The 26,593-nt window shown below is 39.4% G+C and overlaps 1 pseudogene; it reads left to right on the top strand.

Annotated features, from left to right (window-relative positions):
* Positions 1-26,593, top strand: part of LOC114910942 (cadherin-8-like) — a 61,326-nt pseudogene that overhangs the window by 16,192 nt on the left and 18,541 nt on the right.

Here is a 26,593-nt window from a genome sequence, read left to right as displayed (position 1 = left end):
ATGAGACAAACACAGAAAAAAATCAGTTTCACATTGGATCAATGAGAACAAACAGAATCTCATATTTGTATGCAAGACAAACTTGTGTTTCCCTTCCCAAACAATCAGAGTATTGGGTTAAACAGGGAAGCCTGAGAGAAAGAATCGACTCAGGTCTTTGCTTCTCCCAAAACATTGATGCCATAACCTGATCCAATAGTAAACTGCTGTACAATGTTTGCAGAATCCACCTGCACTTCACACCACAATCTACACACCTTCTGGTTCAGGTCATAATAATATTCATCTTGGACTACTGCCTCAACCCCCGTCCGTCAGAACAGCTGAATCCAGTCTAGCATTTTAAAGGTTCTCAAGTCTTGGCTCGTTCAATTTGTAAATCACTTCTATTGGTAGCTACTTGAGTGATCTGTGGAAGGAAATTCTATGAAACAAATAAAGTGTGTTTTAATATTATGTACTTTTATCTAAGCCCTTGTCGTGGAATCTACTATTATTATTAAAAGTATAACAATTAATTAGTATACTCTGAGTGGAATGTTGGTTTAGAGTTAATACAATTTTTTAGCTTTTGTGCAGAGCATATACACTGACTGACAGACAGACAAACCTTGAGGGATATAAATGAGTCGCTGAACAAGTTGAGATTTATGACTGTTTCCTTTCCTACTGTGACCTCTTTACACTGCCTGGGAACAAAAAGAAGGTCTACATCCATCTCCAAGTTCAGAGTGAGAAGAACACGGTGCTTGTTTGTTCCTAAATTAGCCCACTTTATAACACATAAAACACTGTACATTTTTCTTTTTCTCTGTACATCACAAGGTATTCCTCATTGGGAAATGAAAAAAAAAAGAAGAAGAAAAAAAAAATATATATATAAGTTTTTAAAAATATATATGAGCATCAGTCACAGAATCATGAACATTATATGAAAAAAATTCCCCACTCACCCCCCTTTTTTGCAGGCGGTCTTACTCCTTCAAACTTGGGTCCTCTACCAGAGGCCTGGGAGCTTGAGGGTTCTGCGCAGTATCTTAGCTGTTCCTAGGACCGCGCTCTTCTGGACAGAGATCTCGGATGTTGTTCCCGGGATCTGCTGGAGCCACTCTCCCAACTTAGGGGTCACAGCCCCAAGTGTTCCGATTACCACGGGGACCACTGTCGCCTTCACCTTCCACATCTTTTCTAGCTCCTCTCTCAGTCCTTGGTATTTCTCAAGCTTCTCATGTTCTTTCTTTCTGATGTTGCCATCGCTTGGGATGGCGACATCTATCACTACGGCTTTCTTCCTCCGTTTGTCCACCACTACTATGTCCGGTTGGTTAGCCATTACCAGTTTGTCAGTCTGGATCTGGAAGTCCCACAGGATCTTAGCTTGGTCATTCTCGACCACCCTTGGGGGTGTATCCCACTTTGATCCTGGGACTTCCAGCCCATACTCGGCACAGATGTTCCTGTACACTATGCCAGCCACTTGGTTATGGCGTTCCATGTATGCCTTGCCTGCTAGCATCTTACACCCTGCTGTTATGTGCTGGATTGTCTCAGCGGCATCTTTGCACAGCCTGCATCTGGGGTCCTGCCTGGTGCGGTAGACCCCAGCCTCTATTGATCTTGTACTTAGAGCTTGTTCCTGTGCTGCTATGATTAGTGCCTCTGTGCTGTCTTTCAGTCCAGCTTTGTCCAGCCACTGATATGATTTTTCGATATCAGCCACTTCTTCAATCTGCCGGTGGTACATACCGTGTAGGGGTTTGTCCTTCCATGATGGTTCCTGTTCTTCCTCGTTCTCGGGTTTCTGCTGCCTGAGGTATTCACTAAGCATCTCATCAGTCGGGGCCATCTTCCTGATGTAGTCAAGGATTTTTGTTGTTTCATCCTGGATAGTGGCTCTGACGCTCACTAGTCCTCGGTCTCCTTCTTTCCGCTTAGCGTACAGCTTCAGGGTGCTGGATTTGGGGTGAAACCCTCCATGCATTGTCAGGAGCTTCCTTGTCTTGATGTCAGTGTCTTCTATCTCCTCTTTTGGCCAGCTTATTATGCCAGCGGGGCATCTGATGACCGGCAGGGCGTAGGTGTTGATAGCCCGGACCTTGTTCTTCCCATTCAGCTGACTTCTCAGGACTTGCCTTACTCTCTGCAGGTATTTGGCGGTTGCTGCTTTCCTTGCGGCCTCTTCATGATTCCCATGCGCCTGCAGGATTCCAAGGTACTTGTAGCTGTCCTCAACATCTGCTATGTTGCCTTCTGGTAGTACAATCCCCTCAGTTCTGACTACCTTCCCTCTCTTTGTTACCATCCGGCTACACTTATCCAGTCCGAATGACATTCTGATGTCATTGCTGTAGATCCTGGTGGTGTGGATCAGGGAATTGATGTCTCGTTCACTCTTGGCATACAGCTTGATGTCATCCATGTAGAGGAGGTGACTGATGTTTACTCCATTCCATAGTCGGTATCCGTAGCCAGTCTTGGTGATGATCTGGCTGAGGGGGTTCACGCTTATGCAGAACAGCAGTGGGGACAATGCATCTCCTTGGTAGATGCCACACTTGATGGTGACTTGCGCAATTTGCTTGGAGTTGGCCTCTAGTGTTGTTTTCCACTGCCCCATTGAGTTCCTGATGAAGGCTCTTAGTGTTCTGTTGATCTTGTATAGTTCTAAGCATTCCAGGATCCATGAGTGAGGCATCGAGTCATAGGCTTTCTTGTAGTCAATCCAGGCGGTGCACAGGTTGGTCTGTCTGGTCTTGCAGTCTCGAGTGACTGTTCTGTCTACCAGTAGCTGTTGTTTTGCTCCTCTAGTGTTTCTACCAATTCCTTTCTGGGCCCCGCTCATGTATTGAGCCATATGCCTGTTCATCTTAGCCGCTATGATACCTGAGAGCAGCTTCCATGTTGTGCAGAGGCAGGTTATCGGGCGATAGTTGGATGGAACTGCTCCTTTCTGGGGGTCCTTCAGGATCAGGACTGTCCGGCCTTCTGTTAACCATTCAGGGTGGGTCCCATCCATTAGCAGCTGGTTCATTTGTGTAGCCAGGCACTCATGGAGTGCAGTTAGCTTCTTTAGCCAGAAGGCGTGGATCATGTCAGGGCCTGGTGCTGTCCAGTTCTTCATACTTGAGACTCTTTCTTGGATGTCTGCCACTGTGATGGTTACTGGATCCTGTTCAGGGAGGTTGCTGTGGTCTGCTCTTTGATCCACTAGCCACTGGGCTTTGTCGTTATGTGATGCCTCCTTCTCCCATATGTTTTTCCAGTATTGCTCAGTCTCCAACCTTGGTGGGTCCACTCTCATGTTATTACCCTGGCACTGAGAGTACACTTTGGATGGTTCTGTGGAGAACATCTGGTTTATTCTTCTGCCCTCTATCTCTCTTGTGTACCTCTTCAGGCGGTTAGCCAAGGCTGTGAGTCTTTGCTTGGCAGTTTCTAAGGCCTCAAGTATAGACAGCTTGCTGTACTTCTTAGGCAGGGTCTTTATCACGCCTTTCTGCAGTTCCGATAGTTGGCTAACTTCCCTTCGTTCTGCCTTCATCTTGGCCTCTAGCCTTCTTTTCCATGGAGGATACTGCTTCTTATGCTTGGTATTCATCTTGTACCCAAGCATCTCAAGGATCACTGTTGCTGTGTTGTACATCAGCTGGTTGATCTCAGTAATGGTCACAGTAGGGATTGTTCACAGTGCTGCATTCACATCTTCTAGTAGACTTTCAGTAGGTACTTCACTTGGTCTCGGTAATCGGCCACGGGGACTCCAGGTGTCCTTCTCCATGATCTTATCTCTTAGGTCAGCTGCTCTTGCATTCAGCTTACAAGGGCTCATTGTTCTTGGGGCTTGGTACCCAATCTCAGAGTGTGGGAATAATGATATCTCCCCCCTGACCTGTCCTGGCTCCCCCTTGCCGTAACATTTGTGTTGTACCTCATCAATCTCTAGTTGTGATAGCAGTTGTTTCTTGCAGATGTTGTAACACTGAGCTACTAGTTGTTTAGGCTTTAGTCTTGATGTTGGGTTGAGAGGGAGGGACACCAGTCCATCGCATGATAGCTACACACAAATGCACTCACTGACTAACTGGGTAAATTCAAGTCACCAGTTCACCTGAATTGTATGCATTTGGACTTTGGAGGAACCTGGAGCACCTGAAAGAACCCATCAAACCAACATTGTTTCAAACCATCAAAGTGCTTTGAGGCAGTAGCACTGCTTGCCACACTACCATGCCACCCCATAAATATATATGTAAATTCCTTTGTCAGAAGCTCACATTTAACTTGCATCTATGAATCTTATGGGTACTGTTAGCAAGTAAATAGGAGTCAGCTGTACTCAGCTGGGAGAGGCTTACTGTTTACTATTACTTTTTTCAACAAGTTTTTAGAATGGTCTACTCAAGAAAATACTTTCCTTTTAAATGTGGAATTGAGGAACTTGAGTGTGATTAAAATGTTCTGAACATGATTGTATTATCAGCAAGGCTACTTCAATTAAGACAATCTTTCCATGACATGATATTGAATTCAGTTTGAATAACAGTGCAGCACCACAGTCACAATAGCTACATGATGGTTCCAACGAGGGGATATTTTAATTTTATTCTTTTGATTTTCTTCATTCTTTAATTATAATCACATACCACAGAACAGACACAACACAGAATTCAAAATGTGCAGGCAAGATGTGCCTGCATTTTAAATGTTGTCCCCAACTTCTGAAGGCTTTATGGATATTTACAAACTTCATGGATATTTTCAAAAATCAGATCACACTTTGTTTTGTTGCATTGCTGTTTTATCTGTATCACCCCTAAAAAACTGATCAGTGTAGAAGAACACATGCATTTTCTTAAAGCATTTTTAAGTAGTTTATCCACTGTGGCAATAATACTATGTTAAATATTCATAATATAAGTACATGTTCACTAAAACTGAAACATTGTTATGAATATGTTTTCTTCTATTCTTGGATACTGGGGATATTGTTTACTTATTTAGATGCTGCAAGTTCATTTTTTGTAACGATCCAAATAAATGCATCTGAGCTGTCATCTTACCAAAACATTGGAAGCATGCTACTAATTTGTTTAAAGGAGGAGAGTGAACGTGACAACAAAACAAATATGGATTATATTTCTAACCTGCACCATCTGGACATAAAAAGTACTAAATCATGACAAACCTAGTTTTAAACTGAAGTGATACATATTCCATCTGTGCTTCTAGAAAACCACACATTCTGATTTCATTATGCCAGTTGTGTGAAAACTATTGTGCCTTTAATTACATTTTTTTGGACCTCTTCTCCACACTATGTGATGAATGCATTGTGCCCATGGGCTGTCTAATCATGATGCTGATTAGGTTATAATATAACTTGCACAAGATTTGGAAAAAAAAAAAAAAATCATTGAAATGAGTTGTTTCTTAATGAATGATTTTGAGATTGAAATTTTCTCAGTTTTGGGAATGTCTATGGTATCAAGGAAAACTGTTGAATATAAAAGCATAATCTATATACTTGTCATAGAAATGGAGACAGTATTCCTAAATTATAGTGCTTAACGAACATATAATTGCATATAAACATATAATCTTTTTAAGTATTTTACTCCTGTATGACATTTTCCCCAAAACTATACTTGTTTTTCTCTGCTCTGTAGAATGCCTGTAGAAAGTTTACTGTAGTTGATATTTACTGTTGGAAGCAACATCTGACAACAGTGACAGCTAAATATTTAATAGTAACAATTTTACATAGCTTTGCAGAAAATAAAAACTGCTGAATGAATAAATATATACAGTACTGTTCAGCAACTTCAATAAAAGCTGTTTGTTCTCATACAATAATATGTAATATGATTACTCAGTTATAAATTCAAGATTTTTATGTATTTAGTTGTGTGGATCTATTTTTTTTTTTTGCAGTGAAACGGTTTAAATTTGCTTTTCTTACACTTCCTTAAACCAATTACACACACACACACACACACACACACATTTTCTGAACCACTTATCCCATGCGGGGTCGCGAGGAACCGGAGTCTAACCCGGCAACACAGGGCATAAGGCCATAGGGGGAGGGGACACACTCAGGACGGGACGCCAGTCCGTCGCAAGGCACCCCAAGCGGGACTCGAACCCCAGACCCACCGGAGAGCAGGACCCGGTCCAACCCACTGCGCCACCGTGCCCCTTAAACCAATTATTCTGATTAAATTTCTGAAATCTTTCTACGACTGCTTTTACCACATGTTCTGTACGCTATTGCTGTGATACCTGAGTCAACTGTCCGTATAGATTGTATACAGAATATTTAAGAGTGCCCAGGCTTAATGTCCTGTGCTATGTGTCCTCTTTTGATGACATGACTCAGATTTCACATACTTGCTCCAGCTCATGCAGAAATAATATTTTTCTGGTTATAAATGTTTTGGTAAAACTCACTTCAGTGAGTTTTTGGCCAGTAGATGGGGCTGCCTTGTATTAAACACACTGTGGAAAAAAAAAAAAAAAAAATCAATAAAAGTATAGAGCCACAAACCCTTAGTTCTTAAAGAAAAGAAATGGTTCCACTGTGTTTTTTTTTTTTTTTTTTTTTTTTCAAATAAATATTTAAGCATTTGGGGGGCGCAGTGGCGCAGTGGGTTGGACCGGGTCCTGCTCTCCGGTGGGGCTGGGGTTCGAGTCCCGCTTGGGGTGCCTTGCGACGGACTGGCATCCGTCGCAGGTGTGTCCCCGTCCCGGGTGTGTCCCCTCCCCCTCTGGTCTTACGCCCTGTGTTGCCGGGTAGGCTCCGGTTCCCCACAACCCTGTATGGGACAAGCGGTTCATAAAATGTGTGTGTGTGTGTATTTAAGCATTTCACCACACAGAAAAAAGAGGACATGCACACAACGGAATTAAGGGAACACCAGGTGCAAAATGAGCATCATTGCTGAAACTGTTGCTCTCGCAAATAAAAATAAAAAGGAAAAGCCCAATAAACAGCTGGCATCCAATATTTTAGTTGTTGAAATTTGTATTGATCCATCAAATATTATGGTAATTTAACATGGCACCGGGAGTACACACAGTGCAATTTGAAAGCACTATAACCACATTAACGGAGAAGTTCTAGAAATGAACATAATGTATATGGTTGCAGAAGAGCATCTTGATGGATCTGTCACTAGATTTACAGTTCATACAATATTTATCTGCACTGTAATCAAATGCTTACTATACCAATATCTCATCTCGGCTTTCTTGATTCAAATATGTGTGCAGATACAATTCAGCTCTGATTATTACTCTGGACTGCTCAACTCGTTGCCTGAAGAAAATCTGCTGCGAATGATGATTCACTCCACAGAAAAATAAATGGATCTTCACGGCTCCGATTTCTTGCAGATTTATTTACTCTGAAGTGTGATTTTGAAGTTCATGGATGTCATTTTCCTCATTTTGCTTCAAGTTTGCTTTGCATCATTGCCATACAGAGTCAAATGTTTCTATATTGATGAAGGAGAAGAAACTGAGCAAAACTCTCAAAAACTCAATTGCTAGTTTCCCATCAGAGGTGGTGGGGCTCAGCAATTTACTATCCTTTACCAATTTAGGACCCATTTACAGCTGGATTCCAAGACTTTTTCATATAAAATAAAGAGATCTAAAGAGCAGGAAATGCATACAAACAACGCTACAGTGCAATATGAATGTCGTGGGTTCTGTTAACTTTTCTGGCTGAAGGTGAGAAAGAGGAAGGGTTACAGAAATATTGAAAATAAGAGCATGTTCTTAGATTAACAGCCACATTTATATGCAAAACAACCCAGTATAGTACAAAACTAAAACTGTAACATTTGTTTTTCAGTATCTTCATTGCTTTCCTTTTATTTGTCTCAGTAAACTTATGACTTTACCAGTTTTATGCAGCTTTGCATTTTATGTTTATTGATTTAGCTGAGGCCTCTCAAGAAAGTGTCTTACAGTGCTAAGGTACTTGTACTGTTACATCCACTTATGCAAGTGGTATTTTTTACTGCATCATTTCAGAGTAAGTTCCTTGATCAGGGCTATTACAGCAGGGTATCAAATTCAAACATTGTTTTTTCAAATCCAAAGGCACTGGCTCTAAACGCAATGTCACTAGCTGCCAGTTTTGACGCCATCAAACAGGCATAAGTACCTGGCTCAGCAGTACTACAGCAGGCCCCTTCAGGAATCTTGAACAAGGAAACTTCAAGTTAAAGCCTGACTTCTAAACACTATGCTCCCTACTGAAATGTCAGTTTGCTCTGTAATGGTATATAAACTTTTAAGTGCTCTGGTCCTTTCTAAGCCATGGTCTTCAGGGTTCAGAGGATGAAAAGGGTATATCCTTCTCACCAAAAGAGAAATTGCAGAACTGTTCTTCATTTATTTGCTTGGACAATGAACAAAATTATTCATTTCCCTTGCAGGCTGCAGAGAAGTCCTTGTAGCAGCAGCCCTTAGGCCGGAGGATGGAGCGGTCCTCATTAAGCACACACTGATTGCTCCTCTGGCTTCCATAAACTGACAGAGAATGACATATTGTTCCAGAGCGGACAATAAAGTCCCCCCATCGCCACATTCTCCACCCCTTTGGGACTCTGAAACACTCCATTTTCCCTCTGCGATGAGATTTGCAAACCAGGCAATTGTAATCGGCAATATGCAACGTGATTTAGGTCTTCTTTGGATTTAGAGGCTTGCTAATGAACTGATCCAGGTGGTAATTGGGTATTTTTATAGATAGCCTGGTCCCTGGTGGTAAATAACCCTGCTGGGCTGAACTGATTTTGTTAACAGGTAGGCCCGTGATGAGCTGGTGCCTGATTTACACCTGAAAGACCAGGTGAGGTGACTTGCATACCAAGCAGTTACGTAAGGAAAGGCTGTAAAGAGCTGAGCAAAAGCCAGATAGATAGATAGATAGACAGACAGACAGACAGACTGACCGACCGAGGGTAGCCAACTCTCTATGCAGTGTTTGGCTACTTTCAAAAACAATCATGTGTATGTCTTTTAGGTCTAGGTTTAAGAAGGTCTGTGTATGTAGTCATATGTAAAGTGGTGGTCAGTTGCCATGAATGCCTCACCATACCTGATTTACATGCTGTTTGTCATAACGGTGAAATCATTTGCTAAGGTTAATATAAAATCGCGACTGTCTAAGCTGGAGAAGCGTTTAAATTTACATGTAATCATTAGCAGATGCTTTTATACAAAGTGATGTTCAACTTGATGAAAACAAAAGTGCATTTCGCCAGTTAGAAAATCATAGATGCAGACATGCAATTCTCAAAGTATTGTTTGTCAGTATGATTTCATTATTAAACCAGCATATTTTAAATGGGTAGCTGTGTATAGAACTGATAAAGAGTACAAATTTCAAAAAGGTAACCTTTACAGCAACATTGCATTAGTAACATTATACAGAATTCATAGTAAATACATAGGTATTTGTTAGTTATAGTAGGATGTAAATTTGTGGAGTGGACAGGAGATCTGGAGAGACATGAGTGTGAAAGAGATATGTTTTCAGACCCTTCTAGGATGTGAAGAAGAATTCAGCAGTTCTGAATGAGAGAGGGGGGTTATTCCAATGCATTGAACTTAACACAAGAAACTTCAGGCTTTTGATTTTGGATGATCAAACGGTCAGATGTGGAGGAGTATAGCAGTTTATGCTGGAACCTATTAAACAATCAGGTCCTATAGGTGTCAGGAGGAAAATTCTGTTGATGGTATTGTAGGCCATAACCAGAGTCTTCAATTTGATGCAGGCACCTAGAGAAAGCCTATGGAAAGAGACAAGAAGGGCAGATACATGGGATTGCATTGGTAGGTCAAACAGAACTTGTGCATCAGCATTCTGTATCAGCTGGAGATGTCTGATGGAGGAGGATGGAAGGTCAGACAAGGGAAAGCTGTCAAGGTGGGATGTTATCAGGATGTATCTGCAGGACCGCATTATGGGGTCAGTATGTTGGGAGAAGCAGAAACATGAGTCCTTTGTTACTCCCAGAATGTTAACCGAGTAAAGAAGCTGAAATGAGTGAGTTGTCCAGTTTAATAGAAAATTCTCAACAGGAGGACAGAGCAGCTTGGAAGTGAAAGATCTTGTTTTGGAGAGGTTATTATAGATGGTAATCAGTCATCTAAGCAGAGATTTTTAACAATCAAACAGCAATACATGAGGACAGAGAACTTAAGCTACATCAGAACATTACATTTAAAAAAGTCACTGTTATTTTCTCCTCAGATTTTAATCCTGTTTAATGAAGTTAACAAATGTGCCTCAGCTTCCACTCTTAATAAAATGCTAAAAGTTACTCCTGGTTTCTAGCTTGTTCTAGACTCAGTTTAGCAGCTTGCATTAAATATTTGTTTTTCACGTTCTTTATATGATTCAGATCATTATATACTATAAACGTGTTATATGCTATGTGTTGCATTAATCTACTTTCTGATTTCACTTTCCTCCAATTAAATGCAGATATGGTAATTTGTCACAAAAAAAAAAGAAAAAGTTTTATATTGTTACATTTATATAGCGTGTTTCCAGAAAAATAACTGCAGGTACAGTGCTATAAAAAAACTACTTCCATCTTTAGATACATAATTTCAAAAATTAAACTTATGGAATGGACTTGTCTTGCCTTGTCTTGAATCTGATTGGGATGCTCTAAAAAGACCTGAGAAAAGCTGCTCATGCTCAAAAAAACTGCAAGTGTTGCTGAGATAAATCTCCTCTGCCTGGAGCAGTGGGGCAAAGATCCTCCACAGTGGTGTGAGGTCATCAGTTACAGGAAGTGTTTAGTTGCAGTCATTGCACCTATAAAAAAAGAAAAAAAAAAAAACGTTATTTACCCTGAAGGGGCGATTACGTTTTCACATGTGTGTCATGATTGCACGTCCCATTGTCTTCCACACCAACGAACAGACATAAAAACCATACAGGTGTTGCTTTTTCCTCTCCCAGACTTCGTTTAAATAGGACTGGAACTGAGAAAAAGATCAGATCAAATTTTATTATCAAAAGCTGCAGATATAGAGAAAGGCAAATAGATATAGATTTAGGCAAATACACGTGGCTAGAAATGTCAGCTCCACTGGATGTGATCAAAACCACAGCAATGATTTTTAATGTCAGGGATAATCATATTAGAGCTTTAATGTTAGGTACTTCTAAGATTAATTTGTCATTGGCTGGACCGCTAGAGGAGTGTGTCAGCTGTCCACATCATGTGCCAGCTTTGTCTTCAGCTTGTTAAAGACATTCTCACACAGACAGCCTTGCCTTGTAGTCTAACAGTCCACAGTAATATCCTAAACCCTTTGAACAATAGATGTCTTTGTGAATAAGTAGGAGTGAGATGAGAATTTGAAATGAAGAACAATGGCTCATTACAGTTCTAGAAAGCAACAGTCAGTAAATGATGGACACAAAATCACTGATACAGAACCAAATAAATGTATGAAAATCCCTAGTTTTGCTGTTTCCTTAGTCTTTAAATCCGAGCTGTCATTCAAATGCACGGTGAGCTGCAGACCAAAGCTTTCTTTCCATTGTTAAGAGCTGTTTCTAAAGTCTTGAAGCTGACTGAGGAAGAACAAATAGGTTCTTCAAAATTTTGATGGTATTTTTTCTTTCATTTTGGAGTATGGGTATTTATTATTGTTCTGAAAAAAAATAAAAATTGTCTTCTCTTTTCTTTCTTTCTTTCTTGTTTCCTTTCTTAGCTCCATACAGATTTGGATGTAGGGAATAAAAACATCAAGTACATTCTTGCAGGAGAAGGGGCGGGGACCATCTTTGCCATCAATGAAAGGACTGGGGACATCCATGCAATGAAGAGACTGGACCGTGAAGAGAAGGCTGAATATACGCTTACGGCACAGGTCATCAACAGGGACACTAATGAACCCCTAGAGCCGCCTTCAGAATTCATCATCAAGGTGCAGGACATCAACGATAACGCGCCAGAGTTCACTCACGGCCCTTATCATGCCACTGTCCCAGAGATGTCCCAAGTGGGTAAGCCAACCACTTTGCACGCTGACATATAGCAGTCATAATGCACCAGTAGAACAGCATTCACATTTATCTGAGACTTTCTCCAAAGTGACTTATGATGTTCACTACCTGCAGTTTTTTACCCAGTTATACAGCTAGATAAATTTTACCTTGCTGTTACTTACATCTTACCATAGCCATTTGGTTGTTACATGCGGGCGAGCAGTTTTACTTCAGTGGTTTTAAACAGAGTGATTTTAAAATGCACAACTAATATATGCAGTCTTATTGTTGTTATAACTGGCTGTCTGTAATGCAAAATTACATCCCAAACAATAGTTTGCAATTTCATTTCTTGGATTTATGGAAAGCTATTGAGGCAACACAAATAAAACCATTTGCAACACAATGTTCATGGACATAACAACCATTTCTGGTGCTGCAGACCCTGCCCCAACCTTACAAATTATTATCTGGCATTGTGGAGAGTCAAGTCACTGTTAAAACTGACCTAAGTTTCTGTCTTGCTGTATTTATTGGTGCACACGTACGCTCTCCTTCTGAGGTTCAATTCAGCAGTCTTAGAAAGATACTGTTTATCAAAACACTGACAGCTTCAGTCAGAGGATCCATGGGATATGTGTGTATGTGGATATACACACACACACACACACACACACACACACACACACACACACACCTTCTCTATGTCTGAAGTCTTTGTCCTCTGTGCTCAGGAGTAAAAGACTCGCCTGCTTTCCGGCACGGTGCCTTCAGTAGTTATGTTCACAGCACTCATCCAAGGGTTTGGAAGGCGAAGTGAGGGAAATTGCGGGCAGTGGTGTGAAAAAGTGCCTGCTGAAGGCAGATTGAGATGTGCCAGTGGGAATCAACCAGTGTCTCTCTCTCCCAACAGTCGGTCGGCTATGAGGCACGTGAGCACTAGTCTGTCTGTGCTAATTTATTAAATATTAGTTAGAAGTAAAAATCTTCACCTGAACTTTTTGTTCTAATGGCATCAAAATGTCTAATGCATTCAAAATGTCTCTAGTATACAACAGGGCTCTTTAGACAACCACAGAGCTCTTCTGATTATTAAATGAAGATGGTAACACTGGAATTTTAATCATTTAAAAGTTAAGGGGATAAAAAGGCACTGTCATGATATGCCCCACTCACGCTTGCTATGTTTATAAGCACTAATAACTTACTCTTGGCCTACTGTATAATGTGCATATATATGCATTTACATATTGTTTTTCACTTTTTAATATTGCAGATATGCTGTTTTCATTTTTTTTATTGTAGGTATTTTGGTTGACACTGGTTTGGTCCTTTATTTATCTAAGAGTTAGGGTGAAGGGCATTTCTTTCTTTCTTTCTTTCTTTCTTTCTTTCTTTCTTTCTTTCTTTCTTTCTTTCTTTCTCTCCAGTTCACAAATCAACAGGAAATCACCTGAAATGTCTTTCCAGATCTTTTTCAGCAGTTCCCAGAGATGTGGAATACTTGTGGGTTGCTTTGCTTCTTCTATTTAAGCTGTCTATCTGTGTATACTCAAACACTGGACTGGTAGAGTATAATAATAATAATAATAATAATAATAATAATAATAATAATAATAATAATAATAATGTTACTTATGACCTCTGGGTGACCCTAGGAGGCTGGAAATTTTGTATATTTTTAAAGCTCTTTTTGAACACCTCTGAATTCTAGGGGACTAAAGTGAGGCTCTAATTGGCTAAGTGTAGAGCATTTGTTGGATTTTTTACTCATTTTGTTTTCTGTGTAAAGTCACTATTGAGAATAACTAGTATGATGTGGAAGTTCTGCTTGTGATTTAAAACTGTGTAGTCTTCAAAACATCTAAAAGCTGTCCAGCAAAAAATATATATATATAGAGATATTTTAATTTGTTTCTAAAGTACTGCCAGTTTGGTCCTAAATTCATGTGTGTAAAAAAAGAGAACTCCCTACCTTTCATAAGTAAGTTCCATTAATGATCATCTGACTAAATGTTATTAAATAAACTCTTGTAATCCCGCAATGCATACACCTTGTTTGCATTTGAAGGGGAATAAATGTCATGTACATCATTTCGGTTTTGCATATTTACATGGGTCTTAGTCAGCATGAGATTGCCATAAGCCATTCCCCCCATCTTAACACACACACACCACCCTCTCAAATCACAACAAAAAGCAGCAGAAAAGGCACTTAAGTGTTGTCATGAAATTAACCATGTTTTGTACTGTACAAAAAGTTGTGTTGCTTGGGAATTGAAAGAACTGACAAAACCCTTTTGGGGTCCTTTCCATCTTCATACATGGAGCCTGGAAAATGTAATCATACAAGTTTTTCTTTAAATCTTTCAATGGTATTGAAAAGACATTAGAAGGATGGTCTTCTGTTAAGTGCTCAGATAAGTATTTTGTTTGCAAGAGTGCCTCGACTGATCCGCCGCAACAGCGTTATCAATGGAGCGGAGATTATCTGCTCCTCACAAAAAGGAAAGGACAGCACAAAATATAGTCTGCTAGATAAAGGAAGTTTTTCATGCAGGCCTTGTGATATTTCTTAAATGGAAAAAAAGACTCAAATGGATTTTTTAGAGTTACGATGACAAAAGATACAGCATCCCCGCTGTAATAATTGTTAGCATGTCCCCTTTCATGTTTAATTTAAAAATGGAGACTTTCACATATCTCACTGTTGTGAAAGTAAATTCTTTCCCAGTGTCAAATTGTCCTTGTAAATAGTGAAATTGATATAATTTGAATATCATAAACTGCCGTAAAGCACATGGCCCTCTACGTCATTTTTCATTAAATTATTTATTCCTTTTGCTGATGCATTTCTCCAAAGCAACTTACAATATTGACCTACCTACAATGATTCACCCGTTCATACTGGGTTAATTTTACGAGAGGAATTTAAGGTAAGTACCTTGCTCAAAGGTACTACAGAGGTGGGATTTCAACCTGCAATGTCCGAAGTGTGTCCGAAGACAACAGTTCGGGCCACTGTGCTACCATCTGAATTGATTTTGATGATTGTTTTATTTATTATCATTGTCAACCTTTAATTGGGCTGTCATGTTTCCAATAATTCTAATCAGGGATGTAATTCCACATGTGTAATCATTCCATAGGGTTTTTACACTATTTGAAATTTTATTAATCTGTTGATTATAATTGTACTACAAGACTAATTGTGGGTGCATAAGAAAGGGAACTCTGGATTGCACACAATGAGACACAAGTTCTTCACAGACCTCACTTGCAGAGTCCAGCATACACTAAGAAGACGTCTAAAGTTTAAATTGTTTTTTGAGCGATAGTGAATCTTATTTCTACCTTATTGAATTTTAGTCTTGTTTCTCATGTGCGTTTATCGATTGGAGTCTTACCTACTCTATTAATATTGTTTCTGTGTACACATTTCATATTTCCCTTGTTATTAATGCTACACCCTGGGCAGGGTTTTCAGAAGTACTTTGTATGACATAGCTTCTCTCACACTCTTGATGAAAATGAAAATACAGCAGTTACCTGTAACTGTTCTAGCTAGAAATTTACTTCAAGCACTCTCCATCGGCATCACTCAGTTCCTTGTATGATTTTTTTTTTTTTTTGTGTGTATTTAAATATAGAGGAAAACGCTTGACCATTATGCACAGTATTCTGTGAAACGTAATTACTTCGAGTTACATTGTGAACCAGAAATGTTGTGCTCTGGAATGCAAATAGTTTCATAAAATACATATGGTTGCTTATAAATATAGATGAAACAGAGGACATTCATCACTGAGTCACAGTCCTGTTTAAAGTGAATGTTAACCCAGAGTGGAAAAGCAGAGCACAGGAAGGTCATATTAAGAGCAGTTTTATGGCACCTAGATCAAAGAATGAATCCCTTATACCGAGGTGCAGCCTGACCCTTAATTTTATTCATTTATTTATTTATTTATTTATTTATTAGTACTGACTCTCAGATATTTTAATGACCCTTGTTTTATGGCTATTTCACCGTTGTTTAGCTCAAAAGTTCATCCACAATTTTACAGTATTTTACTGGAGCATTTTCAGAACTTTGCACAAGGGTATTAAAGCTCAGTCACACCTAACCCAAACCAAAATTCTTTATCTTTACAAGTTAAAAATCTCCCCAACTATTGCCTGCGGCACGCGTGAGTGTGGACCATACCCATTCCGATGCAGCATGATCTACTGCACCCGAGTAAAAAACAAGGCCGAGGAGTGAGCAAGTATTTAAATGAGTTTCAGTGTTGTTGCTCTTTGTTGAAAAAAGTCTATATTTACCTTTAATTACAGTGTTGCACTCTTTATTATGTGTAAAATAAAATTACTGTATGTTAGTCCACCCTGTGTCACCTGACATCTAGTAATTCCCCAAACGAGGCACAATCCTGTGCGCAACACAACCTGAGATAACAAATAAAATAAATAAATAGATAACTAAATAAACAAATAAACAACACATGAGACAACCAATCAGACTGTTCAATTCTGTGGAATTAATTTGATTTCGGAACAAATTAGAAACTGAGCAGTACAACACGGCATGTGCTGGGTATTATGTGCCCTTCAAATCTCAGTGGAATAAACAAGTGGTACTCCACTAATAAGTGTGTACGGCTGATGGCTCAGCTTAACGCACATAACAATGATCTATGGAATATATTAAGCATATATCATTTTCAGAAACAAAATCTTAAAAATAAATGCTAATTACCAAAGAAACATAATTTTCCTTGATTTATGTTCATTCACTTATTAATTATCAGAGGTTTCTACGGTTATTTGGTGTGTAGCCTTTTTTTTTTTTTTATACAAACATTCCTGTTTTTGTCTGCACTCAATTTATTCTACATTCTGACAGGATTTCAAGAATCGAGCATTCCATGAGTGTCAGCATGTGAGTGAAGTATCGACTGTTACCATTCCATTCCAGCAGTGAGATATAGATTGGTCCTGTCTGCAGGCCTCAGCAGAAGCAGGAACCCAACCCAAGAAGTCCCCAGCACAAGTCAGTGAATCCCATTAAGGGTAATTGGTTGGATCTGCCCTCCAACCTGCAGTGAAGATTGTTCTTTCAAATGAAGTGGTGTGCAGCACCTCAAATCAGAATACAAATGGGGGGCAGGTGATAAGTCAATGGTTTTCAGCTCTTCCCATCACTATGTTTTTTGTGGTGTGCGTGTGTGTGTGCGTAGCTAGGTTCTGTCATATATTAACACTCGTGCTGTGTTGGAAACAGCTTTTTATTTCTGGTATTCCTATCCAAAATTGCACAGGCCTTAAAATTGTTCATAAAGCAGTAATAAACGATGACGGTCACATATGTTCGGTTATTCCTTTCACCCATCTTAATCATTATCACAAGTTCTACACTTCTTTCTGGAATTTATGGTCTATAGACCTCATTTACTTGAAATGGCACGACTGTGTGTGTGCTTCTGTGTGTATATGCATATATAACAGGAGGAAGTGAGAGAGAAATACTGTTTTAGTTCAAGCTTCAACTTATCTTTAATAATGATGCTTTACATCTTAAAGGATTCTTTTCCAAAGCTTAGAAGTATACTACCGATAAACAGTTTCTAACAAAAAAACCTGAAAAATGTTTGTTTTCATATTGCACGACTGTTGCACAAGCTAATAAACCACATAATCTGATTATAATTTTTTGTTTTGTTGGACAGCAATTTAGGACTTCGGCTCTGTGTCTAGCACGGTGCTTCACGGTAAAGCCTTCCCTCATTGACATTTATTTTATCCTACACACTAGGATGAATGTGGTCACATTTGCTTCTCAGTCCCTGTAGGAAATGGGATGGCAGCTCTAACTTCCGATTTGATCTGGTGACACTTTTTTCTCTACAGTTCTTAGCTGCCTTTGCTCCACATGGTCATTGGAAGTGGCAGACAGATTATCTGGCATAAGCCCAGTGTGTGAGAGCTATTGCTGAAGGATATAAGAATTTCGTTCTGAAAGCCTGAACTTTCTGTAGAGATGCACTACATTTCCAAAGGGAAGAAGGACATTCCGGCAAGTTTCCGTGCCAACAATGATTTAGATTGTTTCTAAATTTTCTGAGAAGGCTTTGCAGCGAATTTGCTTTCATGTCTCCTCACATTCAGAAATCTGTTGTGCTATGCTTTGGTCACCCTATTTATGCTAGTCATTCCATTTCTCCTCGTGTTACTCAGGACATTATTTGCAACATTGGACTCACAGCTGGTTAACGGCCTGGGAACCACTAAGCTAATAGTTTACTGGTTTTAATCATCTTTTTGTATTTCGAAACAGCCATCTATCCGTCAGTCTGACTGTCCGTCTTCCCGTTCATATATCTATCCATCACTAACTGCTTTTTCCAGTGCAGAGTTGTAGTGGCCAAAAGTCTATGCTGGAAACATAGGGTGTGAGACAGGGTACACCCTGAATTCGACACCAGTCCACTGCAGGGCCATGTCTCTCTCTCTCTCTCTCTCTCTCTCTCTCTCTCTCTCTCTCTCTCACAAACACACACACACACACACACACACACACACACAGAGCAATTTAGAACCATCAGTTCACCTGGGTTTTCTCCCACAGTCCAATGTTTCTCCTACAGTCCATTCAGTGAATCGTTGAATTTAAATTGCGCGTAGTAACCTTCTGTGTTAAATTGGTTTACTTTGTGCGTCGTTGGTATATGTTTTTTAACTGTGTTGTATTAAGAGTTGTAAGTCACTTTAGACAAAACACGAGTAAAGGACTATATGCTGTGCTAGTTTGATTACATGACCCTGAAACTGTTCCACCTTTCTGCTTGTACACTTGTGACATGTTCAGCAGGTGGAAATTTCATGACACTGTGAGCTGCAGTCATGAATCGGGTTATGACACCAAAATAGCGCATATAGATGACCTTCCATCACAAAACTAATTTTGAGCAGTGAGTGCTGAGGTTTTACTCCTACAACTGATAGTACCTTCAGACACATCAATGTTCATAAGGCACTATCCCATATATTACGCTCAGTTCTAATTATATTCAATTGTTCTTTTGATTATACGGTTATGCATATGACTACTTTCAGAGAAACATGAGAGTGCAGCATTTTTAAAAATATTTTCAATAAAGAGCCCTTGTGTAGCTCTTGATTAGATACTCTTCATCTAGTATAATGCTGCCTATAATGACCTGCTGTCCTTCGGGGATGGAAGGGTCACACAGCATTTCACACACAAATAGTAATTCAGGATTTATTTACGTATACATTTAATATATATTATTATATATAACAATTTAATATATATGTGTGTAAAAATAAATTGTAAAAAGTAAAATGAATTACTATTTCTACTCTTTTCTATCTATCTATCTATCTATCTATCTATCTATTGATAGATATATAGATATATAGGTCTGCTGACATACATATGTAAAATGCATATTAAAATATGTTAAGAAGAAATAATAGATCACGACTTGACTGTTGGTATACTATTGGTGCCTTCCATATGAAACTTAATTCATATAGCCTACTGTATGGGCTTTTTGTTGGCCAATGCTTTCTACTTTAATAAACATATTATTTATTTTATGTGAGTGCACGCATGCACAGCTTACACACACATTTGCTGAAACCACTTGTTCTGAGCAGGGTTGAGGTGAACTGGAGCCTAACCTGGCAACACAAGGCCAGAGGGGGAGGGGACATACCCAGGATGGGGCGCCAGTCCATCATAAGGCACCCCAAGTGGATCTCCAACCCCAGACCCGCCAGAAAGCAGGACCCAGCTTACTATACCACAATTTAATTAATGACAGTGCAGTGAAAATATTTGTTAATGGCGTCCATCAGTGCCAGACAAGACGTGTTCATGGCAGAACTCAGATATTTTACAGGTCTTTGCATCAATTTCTTCCACTAAAGCAGAAAAGAAACACAAACTTCAAACTAAGTTTGAATCCAAGCACAACAGTTCGAGGAAAGGGCAAAACTTTCAAAATATTTGTACTCCTTCAGGGAAAAGGCTGGAGTCCAGGGGCAGGTCCTCAAGGGCGAATGAGACCAACTGTGGCCCTGTCCACTTAAGGAATCTGCATCCTGTGCACCATGTGGGAAAATTGGAAAGGCACGAAGCAGAACTGGAGTCCAGTCATGGGTTATGCTGTTAATGCCAACTTGTGAACAGATCTTTCCACAAGGGAAAAAAAGAGGGCTGATAATCTGGAGGCAAAACAAGATTAATGTCTTAATTCCCACAGAGATGACTCATGGACCTGACTGTATACTTCTGCTGTGAGTGCAAACCTTGAGAACATTCCAGGAACACTCCTTGGCAGCATGACTACTGTAAAGACCTATAGCCCAAGGGTCCTGTCTAAAAAGTGAGTGCATCATGCTGCAGACTAGCCTGGGCAAGTGGATAGAAGCTTATTCTCATTTGCTGACACGTTCAGCTTCCGTTGCGCTGTCTGTCTGGAAAGTAATACATTAGCTGTGCAATGAGACAGTTAAAGTCAGATGAATGGATCCATCAATGGATATGCATCACTGGGTGTATCTTTGGTTGAATCAGAGCGCTCGAAGCCCCCCCATAACGGGGGGGGAAAAAAAATCAATATATTCTTAATATATTTCAGAAATGTGTTTTTCTAAAATACCAAGTATAGACGCATTTTTTTTTTCCCTTATGACTGTGTGGAGAAAGTATGCAATCCTCACATACTACTAGCAGACCTGAGGCTGTAATTGCTGTGAAAGGGGCAAATATTAAATGTGTAAAGGACTAAAGGGGGGGTCAATATTTTTTTTGTTTTGCATTTCAATATGTGTTTATTTCCTAATAAGTAATTAGGGCCCATAGAATGTAAAGTATATTTTGTAATACATTAAAAATACCCTGGTACACTTCTTACTATACTTTATGTACACACACACACACACACACACACACACACACATGCACACACAAACAAGCTGAATTAAGTATCCTAGAAGTCCATAACCAATTTATTTAGATTCTATGACATCTTCGGATTCAATTTGTACTTTGTTATTACATTTACATTTTGTTCATGTAGCAGATGCTTTTCTGTAAAGCGATGTAGATCTCAGATAACAATTAGAGTGCATAACATCAACAGAAGGAGAGATTTGGATACAGACACATGATTCTTGTGTACAGTTCATTTGTCACACACTGCCATAGAAACCAGTCTATATTAGACAAGCGGCTGTGTATAGGTTTTTTTTTTTTTTTTTTTTTTTTTTTCTAGTGATTAAACAAAAAACATACTAACTGTTTACTGAGAACTTCAATATCACGAACTTCAAGGTCAGGGAGAAGTATGAATCAAAAAGAAATGAGTTTTGAGACCCTTCTTAAATGTAAAGCGGGATTCAGCAGTCCTGAGTGAGACAGGGAGGTCATTCCACCATGTCAGAACCAGAACCGAAACAATCATTCCTACAGTTATTTTAAAGAAACATATGGTCTTGTGTGCCCCTCAGGAGCACTGTATATCATTTTGTTTCTGAAACCACACAGATGGTTCTTTTTTTTTTAAATATACATATAAACACATAAATATATTGCAATTGGGGGGCGCAGTGGCGCAGTGGGTTGGACCAGGTCCTACTCTTCAGTGAGTCTGCGGTTCAAGTCCCGCTTGGGGTGCCTTGCGATGGACTGGCATCCCGTCCTGGGTGTGTCCCCTCCCCCTCCGGCCTTACGCCCTGTGTTACCGGGTAGGCTCCAGTTCCCCGCGACCCTGTATGGGACAAGCGGTTCTGAAAATGTGTGTGTGTGTGTGTGTGTGTGTGTGTGTGTGTGTATATTGCAATTGTGGAATTTTACATTACAAATAGATTTTATCTTTAAAGGCTACTTTTATGGAAGGCTGTAAGATATGCAATGTTTTGTGCCAGGTATGCAGTAAAGAGCTGGAAACAGACTGTAATGTCTCAACAGTAAAACAGTATGATGACTCTTTCTGACTTGCTTAATAGCAAGTAATATCCACATGTATGATATACTGGTACTGCAGTATATTGACAGAAATCTGTTTTTCATACTGGGTTTTCATTGCTCAGATTTTAATTGTGGCATAAACAATGCTAATGTTATCCCTCAACTAGACACCATGGGGATGAAGTGTATTCATTTAAATAAACATTGTAATAACCCTGAAATGAATTGCACTGACATACCCCTCCTGGAATTACACTGAAAGATGCTGAAATTCATTATTCATCAGGGTGAGCTGATGTTCTGTGTGTACGACCTTTTTATTAAGCTTTAAAAAGAGCATGATCACACACACACACACACACACACACACACACACACACAAAACAATCATTGCACTTGTACCTATTTCACGCCTCTTGGTGTTATTTTGAGAAAGAAAGCTGAGGCTTGGATCAGTTAGTAGTCCACTTATGGGTAGAGAATAATGTGTTTGCACTTCCTCACAGAAATTACCTTAACTGGGGGCAGAAAATAAATCACAGCGTATGCAACGACACATACACGCACTTGCTCAGACATCAGGAAAGCAAGCCATGCAGCATGAAGGATGTTATTGGCATTCATCCTGCAGATATATGTATTCCTTACACACATCGGTGAAGGTCACTCAAGGGTCTAACAGTCAGGGAGGATTGAGTTCCACCGCTGTAGCAGTTATTGGTGTCAGAATATGTTGGTGTTTGCTGACTGTTCATCGGGGATGCTGGCAGCTGGGGGCTTTATTGTTGTTGCGGAGAGGACGCTGCCGTAACTGTTGATCATCGCTGACATGTGCAATGATTGTATAAAAAGCCCGAGCCACAAGGTCGTGCGAGGCATTCTAATGCGCCATGGCTGGTAACAGTGCGGGCTGCTATCGCTTGCTCTGCTTGGTTGCCCTTCCCTCTCATTACTTGGTGTTTGCTGAAGACCAGGGCTCCTTCTCTTATTTACCCACAAAAGAAAACTCATCTTTACGATCTCCTCTGACACTGCTCTTTCTTTGAGTCTCAGGGTGGAATAAGTAGTCGTGCCTGCGTGCTTCACCTCTCCAGTGCATTACAAGAACTCCTTCATATCAATAACTGGAAAAAGAATTACTGGGCTGAAAAATGTGTTGTGTAAGCGAACCGCGAATGTCTGTTTTTTTAGGATTAGGGTAATAGTACGTTCGTCTTTCTCCGCAGTTCAACATACAACAGAAGTAAGGTGATACTAGCATTGCTGAAGTGCAATAATTACACTGCAGTTTGATGAATCTGAACCCTTGGGTATTGCTGACATACCCCTACAAGCACTTCGCATTTATACATCTGCATGACTACATTTACGTTTACTTTTACATTTATTCATTTAGCAGACGCTTTTCTCCATAGCGGCATCCATCTCAGAAAATTAACAGTTTTGGAGATGCTGCCCTTAAAGTGCTGCGTTTGAGAAACACTAAACCAATACACACTTACAGTAAGGTCGTGACATAAGAAATTTTACCATTTGTGGGATCAGTGGGACGAGTTCCAAGCCTTGTTGGTGTGGGTTCCTTTAAAGTATGCATGTTACAAAAACTATTTATCAACACCAAATAATTTTATCCTCTGCAAAAGGAAGTTATCAGCGGGAGAAAGTGTCAGCTTTAGAAATTATTGGGCTTTGAAATTATCATCTTTTGAAACTATCTACTTCCCTGATAATAAATGTGTGTATATTGGTGTATCTTACACAGCATGCATGACTGATTGGGAAAGATGAGATGTCACCAGATGGGATGACTGCAGTTATGGTCTCCAGCCCAAAGATTTATTTTTATATGTTTATTTATTATGTTGATTTTATTTTATTTTTTTCGAACAAACCTAGAGTTGTATATGCAATCAAACCAAATAAACAATTCTCCCAGCCAACCCCTCAGATTTTTGCTGAAAATACACATCACCTAGTGAAAAATTCTAAGTAATAGAAAGTCACACAGGGAGGCCAAGTATGGTTTCTACGACTGTCTGACCTTCCAGGTCACCTCTTCACTCCCAATATCTCACAGACATTCACTTTAACTTGATGTTTGTTTCCCCCTGTCCTTTGCAGGTAGATCTGTTACCAAGGTAACAGCAACAGACGCAGATGACCCAGTATATGGGAACAGTGCGAAACTGGTGTACAGTATACTGGAAGGGCAACCATACTTCTCTATTGACCCCAACACAGGTGAGTAACTGGGAGAGTTACACGGTCTCCACTGAGGTTGTGCTCATCTCCCTTTACCTAGCCTTCAAAAAAAAAAAAAAAAAAAAACTCATATTAATTTTCATTTTTTTTTCCAGATAAATGGTATTACATATTAACACTGTACATATATTCTGTATATGTCTGGTGTAATGGTACTATATTCAGCATATTCTATGTCATGAAAATTAAAGCAAAACAACTCTCATTTGTACACCTGATTATTGAATATCCCCAGACAACTCATTCAAGTGAGGCAGATGTTTTTGCAATTGCAAACGAAAGACAAAAGGACTGAGGAAAACAAGTTAGACCCCGTTCAACACCTCCAGCATCCTGTAGAAAATTGTCAACATTTGATTAATGAGAAAATATCATGTAACAGTTCCCTGAGTAGTTAATGGAAAGGAAATTAATGTTTGTCTTTCTTTCCTTTTCATAATATTACGTACTGCAGTCTTACATAAATAGCAGAGAATCTTCAAGAATAAGGATAGAAAATTTGGGAGGTTGTTATGGGGAGAACGGTTTTTACTCAGTTTTTGGTCTTCAAGTTTGTTGAGCTAAATTTCCCCCTCCGTGGTAATGTGAAAGTAATTACTCGTAATTCTGCTTTAATCTCCTGCTTGCTTTTCGCGTCACTGAGAGAAAATTTAGTAAAGCACAGACAGCAAAAGATTATGCACTGTGAAACTGACATCATTTCATGTCATGCTACTTCCCAGTGTTTCATTTCTCCAATGCACCAATACTTTTTTAAAATATTGTTTTTTTTTATTTCATTTCACCTGAATGAATGAATTAATTAAGTATCTAACTTATCTATTTATATGTTTGTTTGTTTATTAGCCAAAACCAGAGGTGTGAGGGTACAGTGCAAAAGAAGCTATGAAACGTTTTATTTTGATGTAACTCACTTTTCTATGTTCACAATTATCTTCCCGTGAATGTCTCCAAGAATTTTGTGTAATCTACCCCATGACAAACCCTGCTTGATAAAATAGGTTATTATCTTCACTCTATAAACTGGCAGGCTTCCGCATTCAGAGAGGATTATCCACATCCCTTGGTGAGCCCTACACCGAGCTCAGCGGCACTACAGTCAATAAACTTCACTCCACACACAATATTTAACATTACACCAGACAGACGGCATCATTTGCAGCCAATCAGAAGACAAACCATTCCTCTGTCACAGTAATCCAGCAAGTAAACAAGCTCATTTGGCAGCAGCACATGCCATCCTGAAGATCAAGGTAATATTTTGTGGGGTTTTTTTTTTTTTTTTTTTTGAAGGGAAAAGACAAATAGGAATAGGAACTGGTATACAATAGGAACCCATTATATTGAACCCATCCAAACATTTCTGATTTCTGATAGGACCAAACAGTGGCAAATTATAGAAGAGATGCATTATTTTCATTCTAATCCAGTTCTGCCAGAATGCTATTTTCAGTTTTGATTATTTTGGATTATAGTTATTTTGAAATAACTATAATCGACTGATGTGACATATTCTGGGTGAGATATAAAAACTGTTGCATAAATACCACCATGTAACTGTTTGATTTCAGCTGTTATTAAAATTGCACTTCACGGGATGGATCGAGAAATGAGAGAAGAATACCTGGTTGTCATTCAGGCGAAGGACATGGGAGGTCACATGGGAGGTCTGTCAGGGACAGCGACTGTCACAGTTACACTCACGGATGTCAACGACAACCCACCAAAATTTTCAAAAAGTAAGCCTCGGATTTTTATATTCAGTGTGTATTTGAAATCATAGGAAAAGTTATATTACCATGTGATATATATAAAAGCCTTTGTCTAATATAGATTTTCTAAGACTGTAAGTAGTCCTTCTATCCCTAGACATTACTTGCATTGCACATTTTATTGACTTTAATTTATGAATTTTCCCTAAATTTTCCCTATTTAAAACACGTTCCGTGATAAAAGTTATGCAGTGCCTACTATGTCAGTTTCTCCCCTTCCCTTCTGCCAGGTATATATGAATTTTCTATTCCTGAGGATCTTGGTCTGGGCAAAGCTGGAGGGAGAGTGAAAGCCAATGACAGGGATATTGGAGAAAATGCAAGATCAACATACAGCATCATCGACGGAGATGAAAAGGACATTTTTAAGATAACCACAGATCCTGAAACACAGGAGGGAATCCTCCTGCTGAAGAAGGTGAGTATTTAGCCAATGATCATCTGGTGTGCTGCAGTACCAGGCTGTCTAAACTACTAGTTGGACTGCAGTGAAATTAAAACATCTGATCAAGGGTATGACAGCAGGAGCTGGGA

Source organism: Scleropages formosus, chromosome 7, assembly GCF_900964775.1.
Source record: "Scleropages formosus chromosome 7, fSclFor1.1, whole genome shotgun sequence".
Classification (NCBI taxonomy): Eukaryota; Metazoa; Chordata; class Actinopteri; order Osteoglossiformes; family Osteoglossidae; genus Scleropages; species Scleropages formosus.
This window is presented reverse-complemented; position numbering and strand designations above follow the sequence as displayed.